Source organism: Martes martes, assembly GCF_963455335.1.
Source record: "Martes martes genome assembly, chromosome: 2".
NCBI lineage: Eukaryota > Metazoa > Chordata > Mammalia > Carnivora > Mustelidae > Martes > Martes martes.
The window spans coordinates 43,074,746-43,092,473 of NC_137889.1; positions in this window are offsets into that span (position 1 = coordinate 43,074,746).

The window sequence follows — 17,728 nt, forward strand, 5'->3', positions numbered from 1 at the left end:
CGTCCGTTTCGGGCGAGCCTCCCAGCTCAGGGCGCCCCCAGAGAGTTTGGCCTGCAGGCCGGCGTCGCCGTCACGACCTCGCCGAGAGCCGGGTGTTCAGCTCGGTGCACTCCGAACGCAGGCTCCGGTGGGTTCGACTGAGGGCGGGCCCCCTGCTGAGGGAAGCGGGGCTGCTGTCAGAAGGCCTCCCGTGCCCTCACAACGAGTGTGTTTGCTTTGCTGTGGGTCCCGCGTCACGGTCGTGGCAGGAGCTGCTCCCGACGCCCTTGCGAAGGGCTTCGCTGAGGCCCAGGTCGGGGGCCTCCTTCTAGGACGGCCCCCGACCTGAGGCCTGGCACGCAGCCTCCCTGAGGCTGCCGCCACCCCCGCCGCGGCCAAGCTTTCTCTCTAGGCGAAAGAGGCCTGCTCGCGGAAGGGAGCTCGGCTTCAGGCTTGCTTCTCGGAGGTAAGGCTGTGGTGCTCACTCGAGTTTTCCGGGCTAAGCGTTGAGAAGGCATCCTTCTCCGTGGAGCGACGTGTGTGTGGACGTGGACGGGGTTGGCATTCCACCCAGCCCTGTTTCGCACAGGGAGGTCGGGGGGCTTGACCTCAGGGGGTCCAACCCCCGGCGCGTCAGCAAACCGCTTCCCCGTGTAGGACGTGAGGCGCCGGCCCGGGAGAGGCCGGCCCCACAGCCCGGGCGCTCGTGCCTCACGAAGCGCGCCCTGCCTCTCTCCTCCCCGCTTCTCTCTTCGCACTCATCTTTCCCTGGGCGGACGTTTTCCCGGCAGCACCGTGTTGCACGGCATCCAGGGCTGAGCTTTCTCCTTCGGGTGCCAGGCCCGGGCGTGTGTCGACCTTGACACCGCGAAGCCCGCTGTCGCCCCGGACGTGCTGGCGGCACCCGCCGGTCCCTGGAGTGGAGGCCCAATCCGGCAGTGTGTGCGCGTCTTCCTCCGCCTCTGAGAGAAGGCGTTGTGCTTTCGGGGAATGGGGAGGTGAAAGGGCCCCCTCCGGGAAGCGCGTTCCAGGAGCTGAGGGTTGGGTGCCTTGCTCCGTGCTTCTAGGTGCCAGAGCCGCTTCTCTCTTCCCGGGACGGAGTGGGGCTGGCTGGGCCAATGCGTCGTCCTGAAGCAATCCCGTGGCGGGGGCTCGGCGCTTCCCCCGTCCGTTTCGGGCGAGCCTCCCAGCTCAGGGCGCCCCCAGAGAGTTTGGCCTGCAGGCCGGCGTCGCCGTCACGACCCCGCCGAGAGCCGGGTCTTCAGCTCGGTGCACTCCGAACGCAGGCTCCGGTGGGTTCGACTGAGGGCGGGCGCCCGGCTGAGGGAAGCGGGGCTGCTGTCAGAAGGCCTCCCGTGCCCTCACAACGAGTGTATTTGCTCGGCTGTGGGTCCCGCGTCACGGTCGTGGCAGGAGCCGCTCCCGACGCCCTTGCGAAGGGCTTCGCTGAGGCCCATGGCGGGGGCCTCCTTCTAGGACGGCCCCCGACCTGAGGCCCGGCACGCAGCCTCCCTGAGGCTTCCGCCACCCCCGCCACGGCCAAGCTTTGTCTCTTGGCGAAAGAGGCCTGCTCGCGGAAGGGAGCTCGGCTTCAGGCTTGCTTCTCAGAGGTAAGGCTGTGGTGCTCACTCGAGGTTTCCGGGCTAAGCGTTGAGAAGGCATCCTTCTCCGTGGAGCGACGTGTGTGTGGACGTGGAAGGGGATGGCATTCCACTCTGCCCTGTTTCGCACAGGGAGGTCGGGGGGCTTGACCTCAGGGGGTCCAACCCCCGCCGCGACAGCAAACCGCTTCCCCGTGTAGGACGTGAGGCGCCGGCCCGGGAGAGGCCGGCCACAGTCTGCGAGCTCGTGCCTCACGAAGCGCGCCCTTCCTCTCTCCTCCCCGCTTCTCTCTTCGCACTCATCTTTCCCTGGGCAGACGTTTTCCCGGCAGCACCGTGTTGCACGGAATCCAGGGCGGAGCTGTCTCCTTCGGTTGCCAGGCCCGGGCGTGTGTCGACCTTGACACCACGAAGCCCGCTGTTGCCCCGGACGTGCTGGTGGCACCCGACGGTCCCTGGATTGGAGGCCGAAGCCGGCAGCGTGTGCGCATCTTCCTCCGCCTCTGAGAGAAGGCGTTGTGCTTTCGGGGTATGGTGAGGTGAAAGGGCCCCCTCCGGGAACCGCGTTCCAAGAGCTGAGGGTTGGGTGCCTTGCTCCGTGCTTCTAGGTGCCAGAGCCGCTTCTCTCTTCCCGGGACGGAGTGGGGCTGGCTGGCCCAATGCGTCGTCCTGAAGCAATCCCGTGGCAGGGGCTCGGCGCTTCCCCCGTCCGTTTCGGGCGAGCCTCCCAGCTCAGGGCGCCCCCAGAGAGTTTGGCCGGCAGGCCGGCGTCGCCGTCACGACCTCGCCGAGAGCCGGGTGTTCAGCGCGGTGCACTCCGAACGCAGGCTCCGGTGGGTTCGACTGAGGGAGGGCGCCCGGCTGAGGGAAGCGGGGCTGCTGTCAGAAGGCCTCCCGTGCCCTCACAACGAGTGTGTTTGCTCTGCTGTGGGTCCCGCGTCACGGTCGTGGCAGGAGCCGCTCCCGACGCCCTTGCGAAGGGCTTCGCTGAGGTCCAGGTCGTGGGCCTCCTTCTAGGACGGCCCCCGACCTGAGGCCCGGCACGCAGCCTCCCTGAGGCTTCCGCCACCCCCGCCGCGGCCAAGCTTTCTCTCTGGGCGAAAGAGGCCTGCTTGCGGAAGGGAGCTCGGCTTCAGTCTTGCTTCTCGGAGGTAAGGCTGTCGTGCTCACTCGAGGTTTCCGGGCTAAGCGTTGCGAAGGCATCCTTCTCCGTGGAGCGACGTGTGTGTGGACTGGAAGGGGATGGCATTCCACCCTGCCTTGTTTCGCACAGGGAGGTCGGGGGGCTTGACCTCAGGGGGTCCAACCCCCGGCGCGTCAGCAAACCGCTTCCCCGTGTAGGACGTGAGGCGCCGGCCCGGGAGAGGCCGGCCACAGCCCGCGAGCTCGTGCCTCACGAAGCGCGCCCTTTCTCTCTCCTCCCCGCTTCTCTCTTCGCACTCATCTTTCCCTGGGCGGACGTTTTCCCGGCAGCACCGTGTTGCACGGAATCCAGGGCGGAGCTGTCTCCTTCGTTTGCCAGGCCCGGGCGTGTGTCGACCTTGACACCACGAAGCCCGCTGTTGCCCCGTACGTGCTGGCGGCACCCGCCGGTCCCTGGATTGGAGGCCGAAGCCGGCAGCGTGTGCGCATCTTCCTCCGCCTCTGAGAGAAGGCGTTGTGCTTTCGGGGAATTGGGAGGTGAAAGGGCCCCCTCCGGGAAGCGCGTTCCAAGAGCTGAGGGTTGGGTGCCTTGCTCCGTGCTTCTAGGTGCCAGAGCCGCTTCTCTCTTCCCGGGACGGAGTGGGGCTGGCTGGGCCAATGCGTCGTCCTGAAGCAATCCCGTGGCAGGGCCTCGGCGCTTCCCCCGTCCGTTTCGGGCGAGCCTCCCAGCTCAGGGCGCCCCCAGAGAGTTTGGCCGGCAGGCCGGCGTCGCCGTCACGACCTCGCCGAGAGCCGGGTGTTGAGCTCGGTGCACTCCGAACGCAGGCTCCGGTGGGTTCGACTGAGGGCGGGCGCCCGGCTGAGGGAAGCGGGGCTGCTGTCAGAAGGACTCCCGTGCCCTCACAAGGAGTGTGTTTGCTCTGCTGTGGGTCCCGCGTCACAGTCGTGGCAGGAGCCGCTCCCGACGCCCTTGCGAAGGGCTTCGCTGAGGCCCAGGTCGGGGGCCTCCTTCTAGGACAGCCCCCGACCTGAGGCCCGGCACGCAGCCTCCCTGAGGCTTCCGCCACCCCCGCCCCGGCCAAACTTTCTCTCTGGGCGAAAGAGGCTTGCTCGCGGAAGGGAGCTCGTCTTCAGGCTTGCTTCTCGGAGGTAAGGCTGTGGTGCTCACTCAAGGTTTCCGGGCTAAGCGTTGAGAAGGCATCCTTCTCCGTGGAGCGACGTGTGTGTGGACGTGGATGGGGATGGCATTCCACCCTGCCCTGTTTCGCACAGGGAGGTCGGGGGGCTTGACCGCAGGGGGTCCAACCCCCGGCGCATCAGCAAACCGCTTCCCCGTGTAGGACGTGAGGCGCCGGCCCGGGAGAGGCCGGCCACAGAGCCCGGGCGCTCATGCCTCACGAAGCGCGCCCTGCCTCTCTCCTCCCCGCTTCTCTCTTTGCACTCATCTTTCCCTGGGCGCACGTTTTCCCGGCAGCACCGTGTTGCACGGCATCCAGGGCGGAGCTGTCTCCTTCGGTTGCCAGGCCCGGGCGTGTGTCGACCTTGACACCGCGAAGCCCGCTGTCGCCCCGGACGTGCTGGCGGCACCCGCCGGTCCCTGGAGTGGAGGCCGAAGCCGGCAGCGTGTGCGCATCTTCCTCCGCCTCTGAGAGAAGGCGTTGTGCTTTCGGGGTATGGGGAGGTGAAAGGGCCCCCTCCGGGAACCGCGTTCCAAGAGCTGAGGGTTGGGTGCCTTGCTCCGTGCTTCTAGGTGCCAGAGCCGCTTCTCTCTTCCCGGGACGGAGTGGGGCTGGCTGGGCCAATGCGTCGTCCTGAAGCAATTCCTTGGCAGGGGCTCGGCGCTTCCCCCGTCCGTTTCGGGCGAGCCTCCCAGCTCAGGGCGCCCCCAGAGATTTTGGCCGGCAGGCCGGCGTCGCCATCACGACCTCGCCGAGAGCCGGGTTTTCAGCGCGGTGCACTACGAACGCAGGCTCCGGTGGGTTCGACTGAGGGAGGGCGCCCGGCTGAGGGAAGCGGGGCTGCTGTCAGAAGGCCTCCCGTGCCCTCACAACGAGTGTGTTTGCTCTGCTGTGGGTCCCGCGTCACGGTCGTGGCAGGAGCCGCTCCCGACGCCCTTGCGAAGGGCTTCGCTGAGGTCCAGGTCGGGGGCCTCCTTCTAGGACGGCGCCCGACCTGAGGCCCGGCACGCAGCCTCCCTGAGGCTGCCGCCACCCCCGCCGCGGCCAACCTTTCTCTCTGGGCGAAAGAGGCTTGCTCGCGGAAGGGAGCTCGTCTTCAGGCTTGCTTCTCGGAGGTAAGGCTGTCGTGCTCACTCGAGGTTTCCGGGCTAAGCGTTGAGAAGGCATCCTTCTCCGTGGAGCGACGTGTGTGTGGACATGGACGGGGTTGGCATTCCACCCTACCCTGTTTCGCACAGGGAGGTCGGGGGGCTTGACCTCAGGGGGTCCAACCCCCGGCGCGTCAGCAAACCGCTTTCCCGTGTAGGAGGTGATGCGCCCTCCGGGAGAGGCCGGCCGCACAGCCCGGGCAATCGTGCCTCACGAAGCGCGCCCTGCCTCTCTCCTCCCCGCTTCTCTCTTCGCACTCATCTTTCCCTGGGCGGACGTTTTCCCGGCAGCACCGTGTTGCGCGGCATCCAGTGCTGAGCTGTCTCCTTCGGGTGCCAGGCCCGGGCGTGTGTCGACCTTGACACCGCGAAGCCCGTTGTTGCCCCGGACGTGCTGGCGGCACCCGCCGGTCCCTGGAGTGGAGGCCCAATCCGGCAGTGTGTGCGCGTCTTCCTCCGCCTCTGAGAGAAGGCGTTGTGCTTTCGGGGAATGGGGAGGTGAATGGGCCCCCTCCGGGAAGCGCGTTCCAGGAGCTGAGGGTTGGGTGCCTTGCTCCGGGCTTCTAGGTGCCAGAGCCGCTTCTCTCTTCCCGGGACGGAGTGGGGCTGGCTGGCCCAATGCGTCGTCCTGAAGCAATCCCCTGGCAGGGGCTCGGCGCTTCCCCCGTCCGTTTCGGGCGAGCCTCCCAGCTCAGGGCGCCCCCAGAGAGTTTGGCCTGCAGGCCGGCGTCACCGTCACGACCCCGCCGAGAGCCGGGTCTTCAGCTCGGTGCACTCCGAACGCAGGCTCTGGTGGGTTCGACTGAGGGCGGGCGCCCGGCTGAGGGAAGCGGGGCTGCTGTCAGAAGGCCTCCCGTGCCCTCACAACGAGTGTATTTGCTCGGCTGTGGGTCCCGCGTCACGGTCGTGGCAGGAGCCGCTCCCGACGCCCTTGCGAAGGGCTTCGCTGAGGCCCATGGCGGGGGCCTCCTTCTAGGACGGCCCCCGACCTGAGGCCCGGCACGCAGCCTCCCTGAGGCTTCCGCCACCCCCGCCACGGCCAGGTTTGTCTCTTGGCGAAAGAGGCCTGCTCGCGGAAGGGAGCTCGGCTTCAGGCTTGCTTCTCGGAGGTAAGGCTGTGGTGCTCACTCGAGGTTTCCGGGCTAAGCGTTGAGAAGGCATCCTTCTCCGTGGAGCGATGTGTGTGTGGACGTGGAAGGGGATGGCATTCCACTCTGCCCTGTTTCGCACAGGGAGGTCGGGGGGCTTGACCTCAGGGGGTCCAACCCCCGCCGCGACAGCAAACCGCTTCCCCGTGTAGGACGTGAGGCGCCGGCCCGGGAGAGGCCGGCCACAGTCTGCGAGCTCGTGCCTCACGAAGCGTGCCCTTCCTCTCTCCTCCCCGCTTCTCTCTTCGCACTCATCTTTCCCTGGGCAGACGTTTTCCCGGCAGCACCGTGTTGCACGGAATCCAGGGCGGAGCTGTCTCCTTCGGTTGCCAGGCCCGGGCGTGTGTCGACCTTGACACCACGAAGCCCGCTGTTGCCCCGGACGTGCTGGTGGCACCCGACGGTCCCTGGATTGGAGGCCGAAGCCGGCAGCGTGTGTGCATCTTCCTCCGCCTCTGAGAGAAGGCGTTGTGCTTTCGGGGTATGGTGAGGTGAAAGGGCCCCCTCCGGGAACCGCGTTCCAAGAGCTGAGGGTTGGGTGCCTTGCTCCGTGCTTCTAGGTGCCAGAGCCGCTTCTCTCTTCCCGGGACGGAGTGGGGCTGGCTGGGCCAATGCGTCGTCCTGAAGCAATCCCGTGGCAGGGGCTCGGCGCTTCCCCCGTCCGTTTCGGGCGAGCCTCCCAGCTCAGGGCGCCCCCAGAGAGTTTGGCCGGCAGGCCGGCGTCGCCGTCACGACCTCGCCGAGAGCCGGGTGTTCAGCGCGGTGCACTCCGAACGCAGGCTCCGGTGGGTTCGACTGAGGGAGGGCGCCCGGCTGAGGGAAGCGGGGCTGCTGTCAGAAGGCCTCCCGTGCCCTCACAACGAGTGTGTTTGCTCTGCTGTGGGTCCCGCGTCACGGTCGTGGCAGGAGCCGCTCCCGACGCCCTTGCGAAGGGCTTCGCTGAGGTCCAGGTCGGGGGCCTCCTTCTAGGACGGCGCCCGACCTGAGGCCCGGCACGCAGCCTCCCTGAGGCTTCCGCCACCCCTGCCGCGGCCGAGCTTTCTCTCTGGGCGAAAGAGGCCTGCTTGTGGAAGGGAGCTCGGCTTCAGTCTTGCTTCTCGGAGGTAAGGCTGTCGTGCTCACTCGAGGTTTCCGGGCTAAGCGTTGCGAAGGCATCCTTCTCCGTGGAGCGACCTGTGTGTGGACGTGGACGGGGTTGGCATTCCACCCAGCCCTGTTTCGCACCGGGAGGTCGGGGGGCTTGACCTCAGGGGGTCCAACCCCCGGCGCGTCAGCAAACCGCTTCCCCGTGTAGGACGTGAGGCGCCGGCCCGGGAGAGGCCGGCCCCACAGCCCGGGCGCTCGTGCCTCACGAAGCGCGCCCTGCCTCTCTCCTCCCCGCTTCTCTCTTCGCACTCATCTTTCCCTGGGCGCACGTTTTCCCGGCAGCACCGTGTTGCACGGCATCCAGGGCTGAGCTTTCTCCTTCGGGTGCCAGGCCCGGGCGTGTGTCGACCTTGACACCGCGAAGCCCGCTGTCGCCCCGGACGTGCTGGCGGCACCCGCCGGTCCCTGGAGTGGAGGCCCAATCCGGCAGTGTGTGCGCGTCTTCCTCCGCCTCTGAGAGAAGGCGTTGTGCTTTCGGGGAATGGGGAGGTGAAAGGGCCCCCTCCGGGAAGCGCGATCCAGGAGCTGAGGGTTGGGTGCCTTGCTCCGTGCTTCTAGGTGCCAGAGCCGCTTCTCTCTTCCCGGGACGGAGTGGGGCTGGCTGGGCCAATGCGTCGTCCTGAAGCAATCCCGTGGCGGGGGCTCGGCGCTTCCCCCGTCCGTTTCGGGCGAGCCTCCCAGCTCAGGGCGCCGCCAGAGAGTTTGGCCTGCAGGCCCGCGTCGCCGTCACGACCTCGCCGAGAGCCGTGTCTTCAGCTCGGTGCACTCCGAACGCAGGCTCCGGTGGGTTCGACTGAGGGCGGGCGCCCGGCTGAGGGAAGTGGGGCTGCTGTCAGAAGGCCTCCCGTGCCCTCACAACGAGTGTGTTTGCTCTGCTGTGGGTCCCGCGTCACAGTCGTGGCAGGAGCCGCTCCCGACGCCCTTGCGAAGGGCTTCGCTGAGGCCCAGGTCGGGGGCCTCCTTCTAGGACAGCCCCCGACCTGAGGCCCGGCACGCAGCCTCCCTGAGGCTTCCGCCACCCCCGCCCCGGCCAAACTTTCTCTCTGGGCGAAAGAGGCTTGCTCGCGGAAGGGAGCTCGTCTTCAGGCTTGCTTCTCGGAGGTAAGGCTGTGGTGCTCACTCGAGGTTTCCGGGCTAAGCGTTGAGAAGGCATCCTTCTCCGTGGAGCGACGTGTGTGTGGACGTGGATGGGGATGGCATTCCACCCTGCCCTGTTTCGCACAGGGAGGTCGGGGGGCTTGACCGCAGGGGGTCCAACCCCCGGCGCATCAGCAAACCGCTTCCCCGTGTAGGACGTGAGGCGCCGGCCCGGGAGAGGCCGGCCACAGAGCCCGGGCGCTCATGCCTCACGAAGCGCGCCCTGCCTCTCTCCTCCCCGCTTCTCTCTTTGCACTCATCTTTCCCTGGGCGCACGTTTTCCCGGCAGCACCGTGTTGCACGGAATCCAGGGCGGAGCTGTCTCCTTCGGTTGCCAGGCCCGGGCGTGTGTCGACCTTGACACCGCGAAGCCCGCTGTCGCCCCGGACGTGCTGGCGGCACCCGCCGGTCCCTGGAGTGGAGGCCCAAGCCGGCAGCGTGTGCGCGTCTTCCTCCGCCTCTGAGAGAAGGCGTTGTGCTTTCGGGGAATGGGGAGGTGAAAGGGCCCCCTCCAGGAAGCGCGTTCCAGGAGCTGAGGTTTGGGTGCCTTGCTCTGTGCTTCTAGGTGCCAGAGCGGCTTCTCTCTTCCCGGGACGGAGTGGGGCTGGCTGGGCCAATGCGTCGTCCTGAAGCAAACCCGTGGCAGGGGCTCGGCGCTTCCCCCGTCCGTTTCGGGCGAGCCTCCCAGCTCAGGGCGCCCCCAGAGAGTTTGGCCTGCAGGCCGGCGTCGCCGTCACGACCTCGCCGAGAGCCGGGTGTTCAGCTCGGTGCACTCCGAACGCAGGCTCCGGTGGGTTCGACTGAGGGCGGGCCCCCTGCTGAGGGAAGCGGGGCTGCTGTCAGAAGGCCTCCCGTGCCCTCACAACGAGTGTGTTTGCTTTGCTGTGGGTCCCGCGTCACGGTCGTGGCAGGAGCCGCTCCCGACGCCCTTGCGAAGGGCTTCGCTGAGGCCCAGGTCGGGGGCCTCCTTCTAGGACGGCCCCCGACCTGAGGCCTGGCACGCAGCCTCCCTGAGGCTGCCGCCACCCCCGCCGCGGCCAAGCTTTCTCTCTAGGCGAAAGAGGCCTGCTCGCGGAAGGGAGCTCGGCTTCAGGCTTGCTTCTCGGAGGTAAGGCTGTGGTGCTCACTCGAGTTTTCCGGGCTAAGCGTTGAGAAGGCATCCTTCTCCGTGGAGCGACGTGTGTGTGGACGTGGACGGGGTTGGCATTCCACCCAGCCCTGTTTCGCACAGGGAGGTCGGGGGGCTTGACCTCAGGGGGTCCAACCCCCGGCGCGTCAGCAAACCGCTTCCCCGTGTAGGACGTGAGGCGCCGGCCCGGGAGAGGCCGGCCCCACAGCCCGGGCGCTCGTGCCTCACGAAGCGCGCCCTGCCTCTCTCCTCCCCGCTTCTCTCTTCGCACTCATCTTTCCCTGGGCGGACGTTTTCCCGGCAGCACCGTGTTGCACGGCATCCAGGGCTGAGCTTTCTCCTTCGGGTGCCAGGCCCGGGCGTGTGTCGACCTTGACACCGCGAAGCCCGCTGTCGCCCCGGACGTGCTGGCGGCACCCGCCGGTCCCTGGAGTGGAGGCCCAATCCGGCAGTGTGTGCGCGTCTTCCTCCGCCTCTGAGAGAAGGCGTTGTGCTTTCGGGGAATGGGGAGGTGAAAGGGCCCCCTCCGGGAAGCGCGTTCCAGGAGCTGAGGGTTGGGTGCCTTGCTCCGTGCTTCTAGGTGCCAGAGCCGCTTCTCTCTTCCCGGGACGGAGTGGGGCTGGCTGGGCCAATGCGTCGTCCTGAAGCAATCCCGTGGCGGGGGCTCGGCGCTTCCCCCTTCCATTTCGGGCGAGCCTCCCAGCTCAGGGCGCCCCCTGAGAGTTTGGCCTGCAGGCCGGCGTCGCCGTCACGACCCCGCCGAGAGCCGGGTCTTCAGCTCGGTGCACTCCGAACGCAGGCTCCGGTGGGTTCGACTGAGGGCGGGCGCCCGGCTGAGGGAAGCGGGGCTGCTGTCAGAAGGCCTCCCGTGCCCTCACAACGAGTGTATTTGCTCGGCTGTGGGTCCCGCGTCACGGTCGTGGCAGGAGCCGCTCCCGACGCCCTTGCGAAGGGCTTCGCTGAGGCCCATGGCGGGGGCCTCCTTCTAGGATGGCCCCCGACCTGAGGCCCGGCACGCAGCCTCCCTGAGGCTTCCGCCACCCCCGCCACGGCCAAGCTGTCTCTTGGCGAAAGAGGCCTGCTCGCGGAAGGGAGCTCGGCTTCAGGCTTGCTTCTCAGAGGTAAGGCTGTGGTGCTCACTCGAGGTTTCCGGGCTAAGCGTTGAGAAGGCATCCTTCTCCGTGGAGCGACGTGTGTGTGGACGTGGAAGGGGATGGCATTCCACTCTGCCCTGTTTCGCACAGGGAGGTCGGGGGGCTTGACCTCAGGGGGTCCAACCCCCGCCGCGACAGCAAACCGCTTCCCCGTGTAGGACGTGAGGCGCCGGCCCGGGAGAGGCCGGCCACAGTCTGCGAGCTCGTGCCTCACGAAGCGCGCCCTTCCTCTCTCCTCCCCGCTTCTCTCTTCGCACTCATCTTTCCCTGGGCAGACGTTTTCCCGGCAGCACCGTGTTGCACGGAATCCAGGGCGGAGCTGTCTCCTTCGGTTGCCAGGCCCGGGCGTGTGTCGACCTTGACACCACGAAGCCCGCTGTTGCCCCGGACGTGCTGGTGGCACCCGACGGTCCCTGGATTGGAGGCCGAAGCCGGCAGCGTGTGCGCATCTTCCTCCGCCTCTGAGAGAAGGCGTTGTGCTTTCGGGGTATGGTGAGGTGAAAGGGCCCCCTCCGGGAACCGCGTTCCAAGAGCTGAGGGTTGGGTGCCTTGCTCCGTGCTTCTAGGTGCCAGAGCCGCTTCTCTCTTCCCGGGACGGAGTGGGGCTGGCTGGCCCAATGCGTCGTCCTGAAGCAATCCCGTGGCAGGGGCTCGGCGCTTCCCCCGTCCGTTTCGGGCGAGCCTCCCAGCTCAGGGCGCCCCCAGAGAGTTTGGCCGGCAGGCCGGCGTCGCCGTCACGACCTCGCCGAGAGCCGGGTGTTCAGCGCGGTGCACTCCGAACGCAGGCTCCGGTGGGTTCGACTGAGGGAGGGCGCCCGGCTGAGGGAAGCGGGGCTGCTGTCAGAAGGCCTCCCGTGCCCTCACAACGAGTGTGTTTGCTCTGCTGTGGGTCCCGCGTCACGGTCGTGGCAGGAGCCGCTCCCGACGCCCTTGCGAAGGGCTTCGCTGAGGTCCAGGTCGTGGGCCTCCTTCTAGGACGGCCCCCGACCTGAGGCCCGGCACGCAGCCTCCCTGAGGCTTCCGCCACCCCCGCCGCGGCCAAGCTTTCTCTCTGGGCGAAAGAGGCCTGCTTGCGGAAGGGAGCTCGGCTTCAGTCTTGCTTCTCGGAGGTAAGGCTGTCGTGCTCACTCGAGGTTTCCGGGCTAAGCGTTGCGAAGGCATCCTTCTCCGTGGAGCGACGTGTGTGTGGACTGGAAGGGGATGGCATTCCACCCTGCCTTGTTTCGCACAGGGAGGTCGGGGGGCTTGACCTCAGGGGGTCCAACCCCCGGCGCGTCAGCAAACCGCTTCCCCGTGTAGGACGTGAGGCGCCGGCCCGGGAGAGGCCGGCCACAGCCCGCGAGCTCGTGCCTCACGAAGCGCGCCCTTTCTCTCTCCTCCCCGCTTCTCTCTTCGCACTCATCTTTCCCTGGGCGGACGTTTTCCCGGCAGCACCGTGTTGCACGGAATCCAGGGCGGAGCTGTCTCCTTCGTTTGCCAGGCCCGGGCGTGTGTCGACCTTGACACCACGAAGCCCGCTGTTGCCCCGTACGTGCTGGCGGCACCCGCCGGTCCCTGGATTGGAGGCCGAAGCCGGCAGCGTGTGCGCATCTTCCTCCGCCTCTGAGAGAAGGCGTTGTGCTTTCGGGGAATTGGGAGGTGAAAGGGCCCCCTCCGGGAAGCGCGTTCCAAGAGCTGAGGGTTGGGTGCCTTGCTCCGTGCTTCTAGGTGCCAGAGCCGCTTCTCTCTTCCCGGGACGGAGTGGGGCTGGCTGGGCCAATGCGTCGTCCTGAAGCAATCCCGTGGCAGGGCCTCGGCGCTTCCCCCGTCCGTTTCGGGCGAGCCTCCCAGCTCAGGGCGCCCCCAGAGAGTTTGGCCGGCAGGCCGGCGTCGCCGTCACGACCTCGCCGAGAGCCGGGTGTTGAGCTCGGTGCACTCCGAACGCAGGCTCCGGTGGGTTCGACTGAGGGCGGGCGCCCGGCTGAGGGAAGCGGGGCTGCTGTCAGAAGGACTCCCGTGCCCTCACAAGGAGTGTGTTTGCTCTGCTGTGGGTCCCGCGTCACAGTCGTGGTAGGAGCCGCTCCCGACGCCCTTGCGAAGGGCTTCGCTGAGGCCCAGGTCGGGGGCCTCCTTCTAGGACAGCCCCCGACCTGAGGCCCGGCACGCAGCCTCCCTGAGGCTTCCGCCACCCCCGCCCCGGCCAAACTTTCTTCTGGGCGAAAGAGGCTTGCTCGCGGAAGGGAGCTCGTCTTCAGGCTTGCTTCTCGGAGGTAAGGCTGTGGTGCTCACTCGAGGTTTCCGGGCTAAGCGTTGAGAAGGCATCCTTCTCCGTGGAGCGACGTGTGTGTGGACGTGGATGGGGATGGCATTCCACCCTGCCCTGTTTCGCACAGGGAGGTCGGGGGGCTTGACCGCAGGGGGTCCAACCCCCGGCGCATCAGCAAACCGCTTCCCCGTGTAGGACGTGAGGCGCCGGCCCGGGAGAGGCCGGCCACAGAGCCCGGGCGCTCATGCCTCACGAAGCGCGCCCTGCCTCTCTCCTCCCCGCTTCTCTCTTTGCACTCATCTTTCCCTGGGCGCACGTTTTCCCGGCAGCACCGTGTTGCACGGCATCCAGGGCGGAGCTGTCTCCTTCGGTTGCCAGGCCCGGGCGTGTGTCGACCTTGACACCGCGAAGCCCGCTGTCGCCCCGGACGTGCTGGCGGCACCCGCCGGTCCCTGGAGTGGAGGCCCAAGCCGGCAGCGTGTGCGCGTCTTCCTCCGCCTCTGAGAGAAGGCGTTGTGCTTTCGGGGAATGGGGAGGTGAAAGGGCCCCCTCCGGGAAGCGCGTTCCAGGAGCTGAGGTTTGGGTGCCTTGCTCTGTGCTTCTAGGTGCCAGAGCGGCTTCTCTCTTCCCGGGACGGAGTGGGGCTGGCTGGGCCAATGCGTCGTCCTGAAGCAAACCCGTGGCAGGGGCTCGGCGCTTCCCCCGTCCGTTTCGGGCGAGCCTCCCAGCTCAGGGCGCCCCCAGAGAGTTTGGCCTGCAGGCCGGCGTCGCCGTCACGACCTCGCCGAGAGCCGGGTCTTCAGCTCGGTGCACTCCGAACGCAGGCTCCGGTGGGTTCGACTGAGGGCGGGCCCCCTGCTGAGGGAAGCGGGGCTGCTGTCAGAAGGCCTCCCGTGCCCTCACAACGAGTGTGTTTGCTCTGCTGTGGGTCCCGCGTCACGGTCGTGGCAGGAGCTGCTCCCGACGCCCTTGCGAAGGGCTTCGCTGAGGCCCAGGTCGGGGGCCTCCTTCTAGGACGGCCCCCGACCTGAGGCCTGGCACGCAGCCTCCCTGAGGCTGCCGCCACCCCCGCCGCGGCCAAGCTTTCTCTCTAGGCGAAAGAGGCCTGCTTGCGGAAGGGAGCTCGGCTTCAGGCTTGCTTCTCGGAGGTAAGGCTGGGGTGCTCACTCGAGGTTTCCGGGCTAAGCGTTGCGAAGGCATCCTTCTCCGTGGAGCGACCTGTGTGTGGACGTGGACGGGGTTGGCATTCCACCCAGCCCTGTTTCGCACCGGGAGGTCGGGGGGCTTGACCTCAGGGGGTCCAACCCCCGGCGCGTCAGCAAACCGCTTCCCCGTGTAGGACGTGAGGCGCCGGCCCGGGAGAGGCCGGCCCCACAGCCCGGGCGCTCGTGCCTCACGAAGCGCGCCCTGCCTCTCTCCTCCCCGCTTCTCTCTTCGCACTCATCTTTCCCTGGGCGCACGTTTTCCCGGCAGCACCGTGTTGCACGGCATCCAGGGCTGAGCTTTCTCCTTCGGGTGCCAGGCCCGGGCGTGTGTCGACCTTGACACCGCGAAGCCCGCTGTCGCCCCGGACGTGCTGGCGGCACCCGCCGGTCCCTGGAGTGGAGGCCCAATCCGGCAGTGTGTGCGCGTCTTCCTCCGCCTCTGAGAGAAGGCGTTGTGCTTTCGGGGAATGGGGAGGTGAAAGGGCCCCCTCCGGGAAGCGCGATCCAGGAGCTGAGGGTTGGGTGCCTTGCTCCGTGCTTCTAGGTGCCAGAGCCGCTTCTCTCTTCCCGGGACGGAGTGGGGCTGGCTGGGCCAATGCGTCGTCCTGAAGCAATCCCGTGGCGGGGGCTCGGCGCTTCCCCCGTCCGTTTCGGGCGAGCCTCCCAGCTCAGGGCGCCGCCAGAGAGTTTGGCCTGCAGGCCCGCGTCGCCGTCACGACCTCGCCGAGAGCCGTGTCTTCAGCTCGGTGCACTCCGAACGCAGGCTCCGGTGGGTTCGACTGAGGGCGGGCGCCCGGCTGAGGGAAGCGGGGCTGCTGTCAGAAGGCCTCCCGTGCCCTCACAACGAGTGTGTTTGCTCTGCTGTGGGTCCCGCGTCACAGTCGTGGCAGGAGCCGCTCCCGACGCCCTTGCGAAGGGCTTCGCTGAGGCCCAGGTCGGGGGCCTCCTTCTAGGACAGCCCCCGACCTGAGGCCCGGCACGCAGCCTCCCTGAGGCTTCCGCCACCCCCGCCCCGGCCAAACTTTCTCTCTGGGCGAAAGAGGCTTGCTCGCGGAAGGGAGCTCGGCTTCAGGCTTGCTTCTCGGAGGTAAGGCTGTGGTGCTCACTCGAGGTTTCCGGGCTAAGCGTTGAGAAGGCATCCTTCTCCGTGGAGCGACGTGTGTGTGGACGTGGAAGGGGATGGCATTCCACTCTGCCCTGTTTCGCACAGGGAGGTCGGGGGGCTTGACCTCAGGGGGTCCAACCCCCGCCGCGACAGCAAACCGCTTCCCCGTGTAGGACGTGAGGCGCCGGCCCGGGAGAGGCCGGCCACAGTCTGCGAGCTCGTGCCTCACGAAGCGCGCCCTTCCTCTCTCCTCCCCGCTTCTCTCTTCGCACTCATCTTTCCCTGGGCAGACGTTTTCCCGGCAGCACCGTGTTGCACGGAATCCAGGGCGGAGCTGTCTCCTTCGGTTGCCAGGCCCGGGCGTGTGTCGACCTTGACACCACGAAGCCCGCTGTTGCCCCGGACGTGCTGGTGGCACCCGACGGTCCCTGGATTGGAGGCCGAAGCCGGCAGCGTGTGCGCATCTTCCTCCGCCTCTGAGAGAAGGCGTTGTGCTTTCGGGGTATGGTGAGGTGAAAGGGCCCCCTCCGGGAACCGCGTTCCAAGAGCTGAGGGTTGGGTGCCTTGCTCCGTGCTTCTAGGTGCCAGAGCCGCTTCTCTCTTCCCGGGACGGAGTGGGGCTGGCTGGCCCAATGCGTCGTCCTGAAGCAATCCCGTGGCAGGGGCTCGGCGCTTCCCCCGTCCGTTTCGGGCGAGCCTCCCAGCTCAGGGCGCCCCCAGAGAGTTTGGCCGGCAGGCCGGCGTCGCCGTCACGACCTCGCCGAGAGCCGGGTGTTCAGCGCGGTGCACTCCGAACGCAGGCTCCGGTGGGTTCGACTGAGGGAGGGCGCCCGGCTGAGGGAAGCGGGGCTGCTGTCAGAAGGCCTCCCGTGCCCTCACAACGAGTGTGTTTGCTCTGCTGTGGGTCCCGCGTCACGGTCGTGGCAGGAGCCGCTCCCGACGCCCTTGCGAAGGGCTTCGCTGAGGTCCAGGTCGTGGGCCTCCTTCTAGGACGGCCCCCGACCTGAGGCCCGGCACGCAGCCTCCCTGAGGCTTCCGCCACCCCCGCCGCGGCCAAGCTTTCTCTCTGGGCGAAAGAGGCCTGCTTGCGGAAGGGAGCTCGGCTTCAGTCTTGCTTCTCGGAGGTAAGGCTGTCGTGCTCACTCGAGGTTTCCGGGCTAAGCGTTGCGAAGGCATCCTTCTCCGTGGAGCGACGTGTGTGTGGACTGGAAGGGGATGGCATTCCACCCTGCCTTGTTTCGCACAGGGAGGTCGGGGGGCTTGACCTCAGGGGGTCCAACCCCCGGCGCGTCAGCAAACCGCTTCCCCGTGTAGGACGTGAGGCGCCGGCCCGGGAGAGGCCGGCCACAGCCCGCGAGCTCGTGCCTCACGAAGCGCGCCCTTTCTCTCTCCTCCCCGCTTCTCTCTTCGCACTCATCTTTCCCTGGGCGGACGTTTTCCCGGCAGCACCGTGTTGCACGGAATCCAGGGCGGAGCTGTCTCCTTCGTTTGCCAGGCCCGGGCGTGTGTCGACCTTGACACCACGAAGCCCGCTGTTGCCCCGTACGTGCTGGCGGCACCCGCCGGTCCCTGGATTGGAGGCCGAAGCCGGCAGCGTGTGCGCATCTTCCTCCGCCTCTGAGAGAAGGCGTTGTGCTTTCGGGGAATTGGGAGGTGAAAGGGCCCCCTCCGGGAAGCGCGTTCCAAGAGCTGAGGGTTGGGTGCCTTGCTCCGTGCTTCTAGGTGCCAGAGCCGCTTCTCTCTTCCCGGGACGGAGTGGGGCTGGCTGGGCCAATGCGTCGTCCTGAAGCAATCCCGTGGCAGGGCCTCGGCGCTTCCCCCGTCCGTTTCGGGCGAGCCTCCCAGCTCAGGGCGCCCCCAGAGAGTTTGGCCGGCAGGCCGGCGTCGCCGTCACGACCTCGCCGAGAGCCGGGTGTTGAGCTCGGTGCACTCCGAACGCAGGCTCCGGTGGGTTCGACTGAGGGCGGGCGCCCGGCTGAGGGAAGCGGGGCTGCTGTCAGAAGGACTCCCGTGCCCTCACAAGGAGTGTGTTTGCTCTGCTGTGGGTCCCGCGTCACAGTCGTGGTAGGAGCCGCTCCCGACGCCCTTGCGAAGGGCTTCGCTGAGGCCCAGGTCGGGGGCCTCCTTCTAGGACAGCCCCCGACCTGAGGCCCGGCACGCAGCCTCCCTGAGGCTTCCGCCACCCCCGCCCCGGCCAAACTTTCTTCTGGGCGAAAGAGGCTTGCTCGCGGAAGGGAGCTCGTCTTCAGGCTTGCTTCTCGGAGGTAAGGCTGTGGTGCTCACTCGAGGTTTCCGGGCTAAGCGTTGAGAAGGCATCCTTCTCCGTGGAGCGACGTGTGTGTGGACGTGGATGGGGATGGCATTCCACCCTGCCCTGTTTCGCACAGGGAGGTCGGGGGGCTTGACCGCA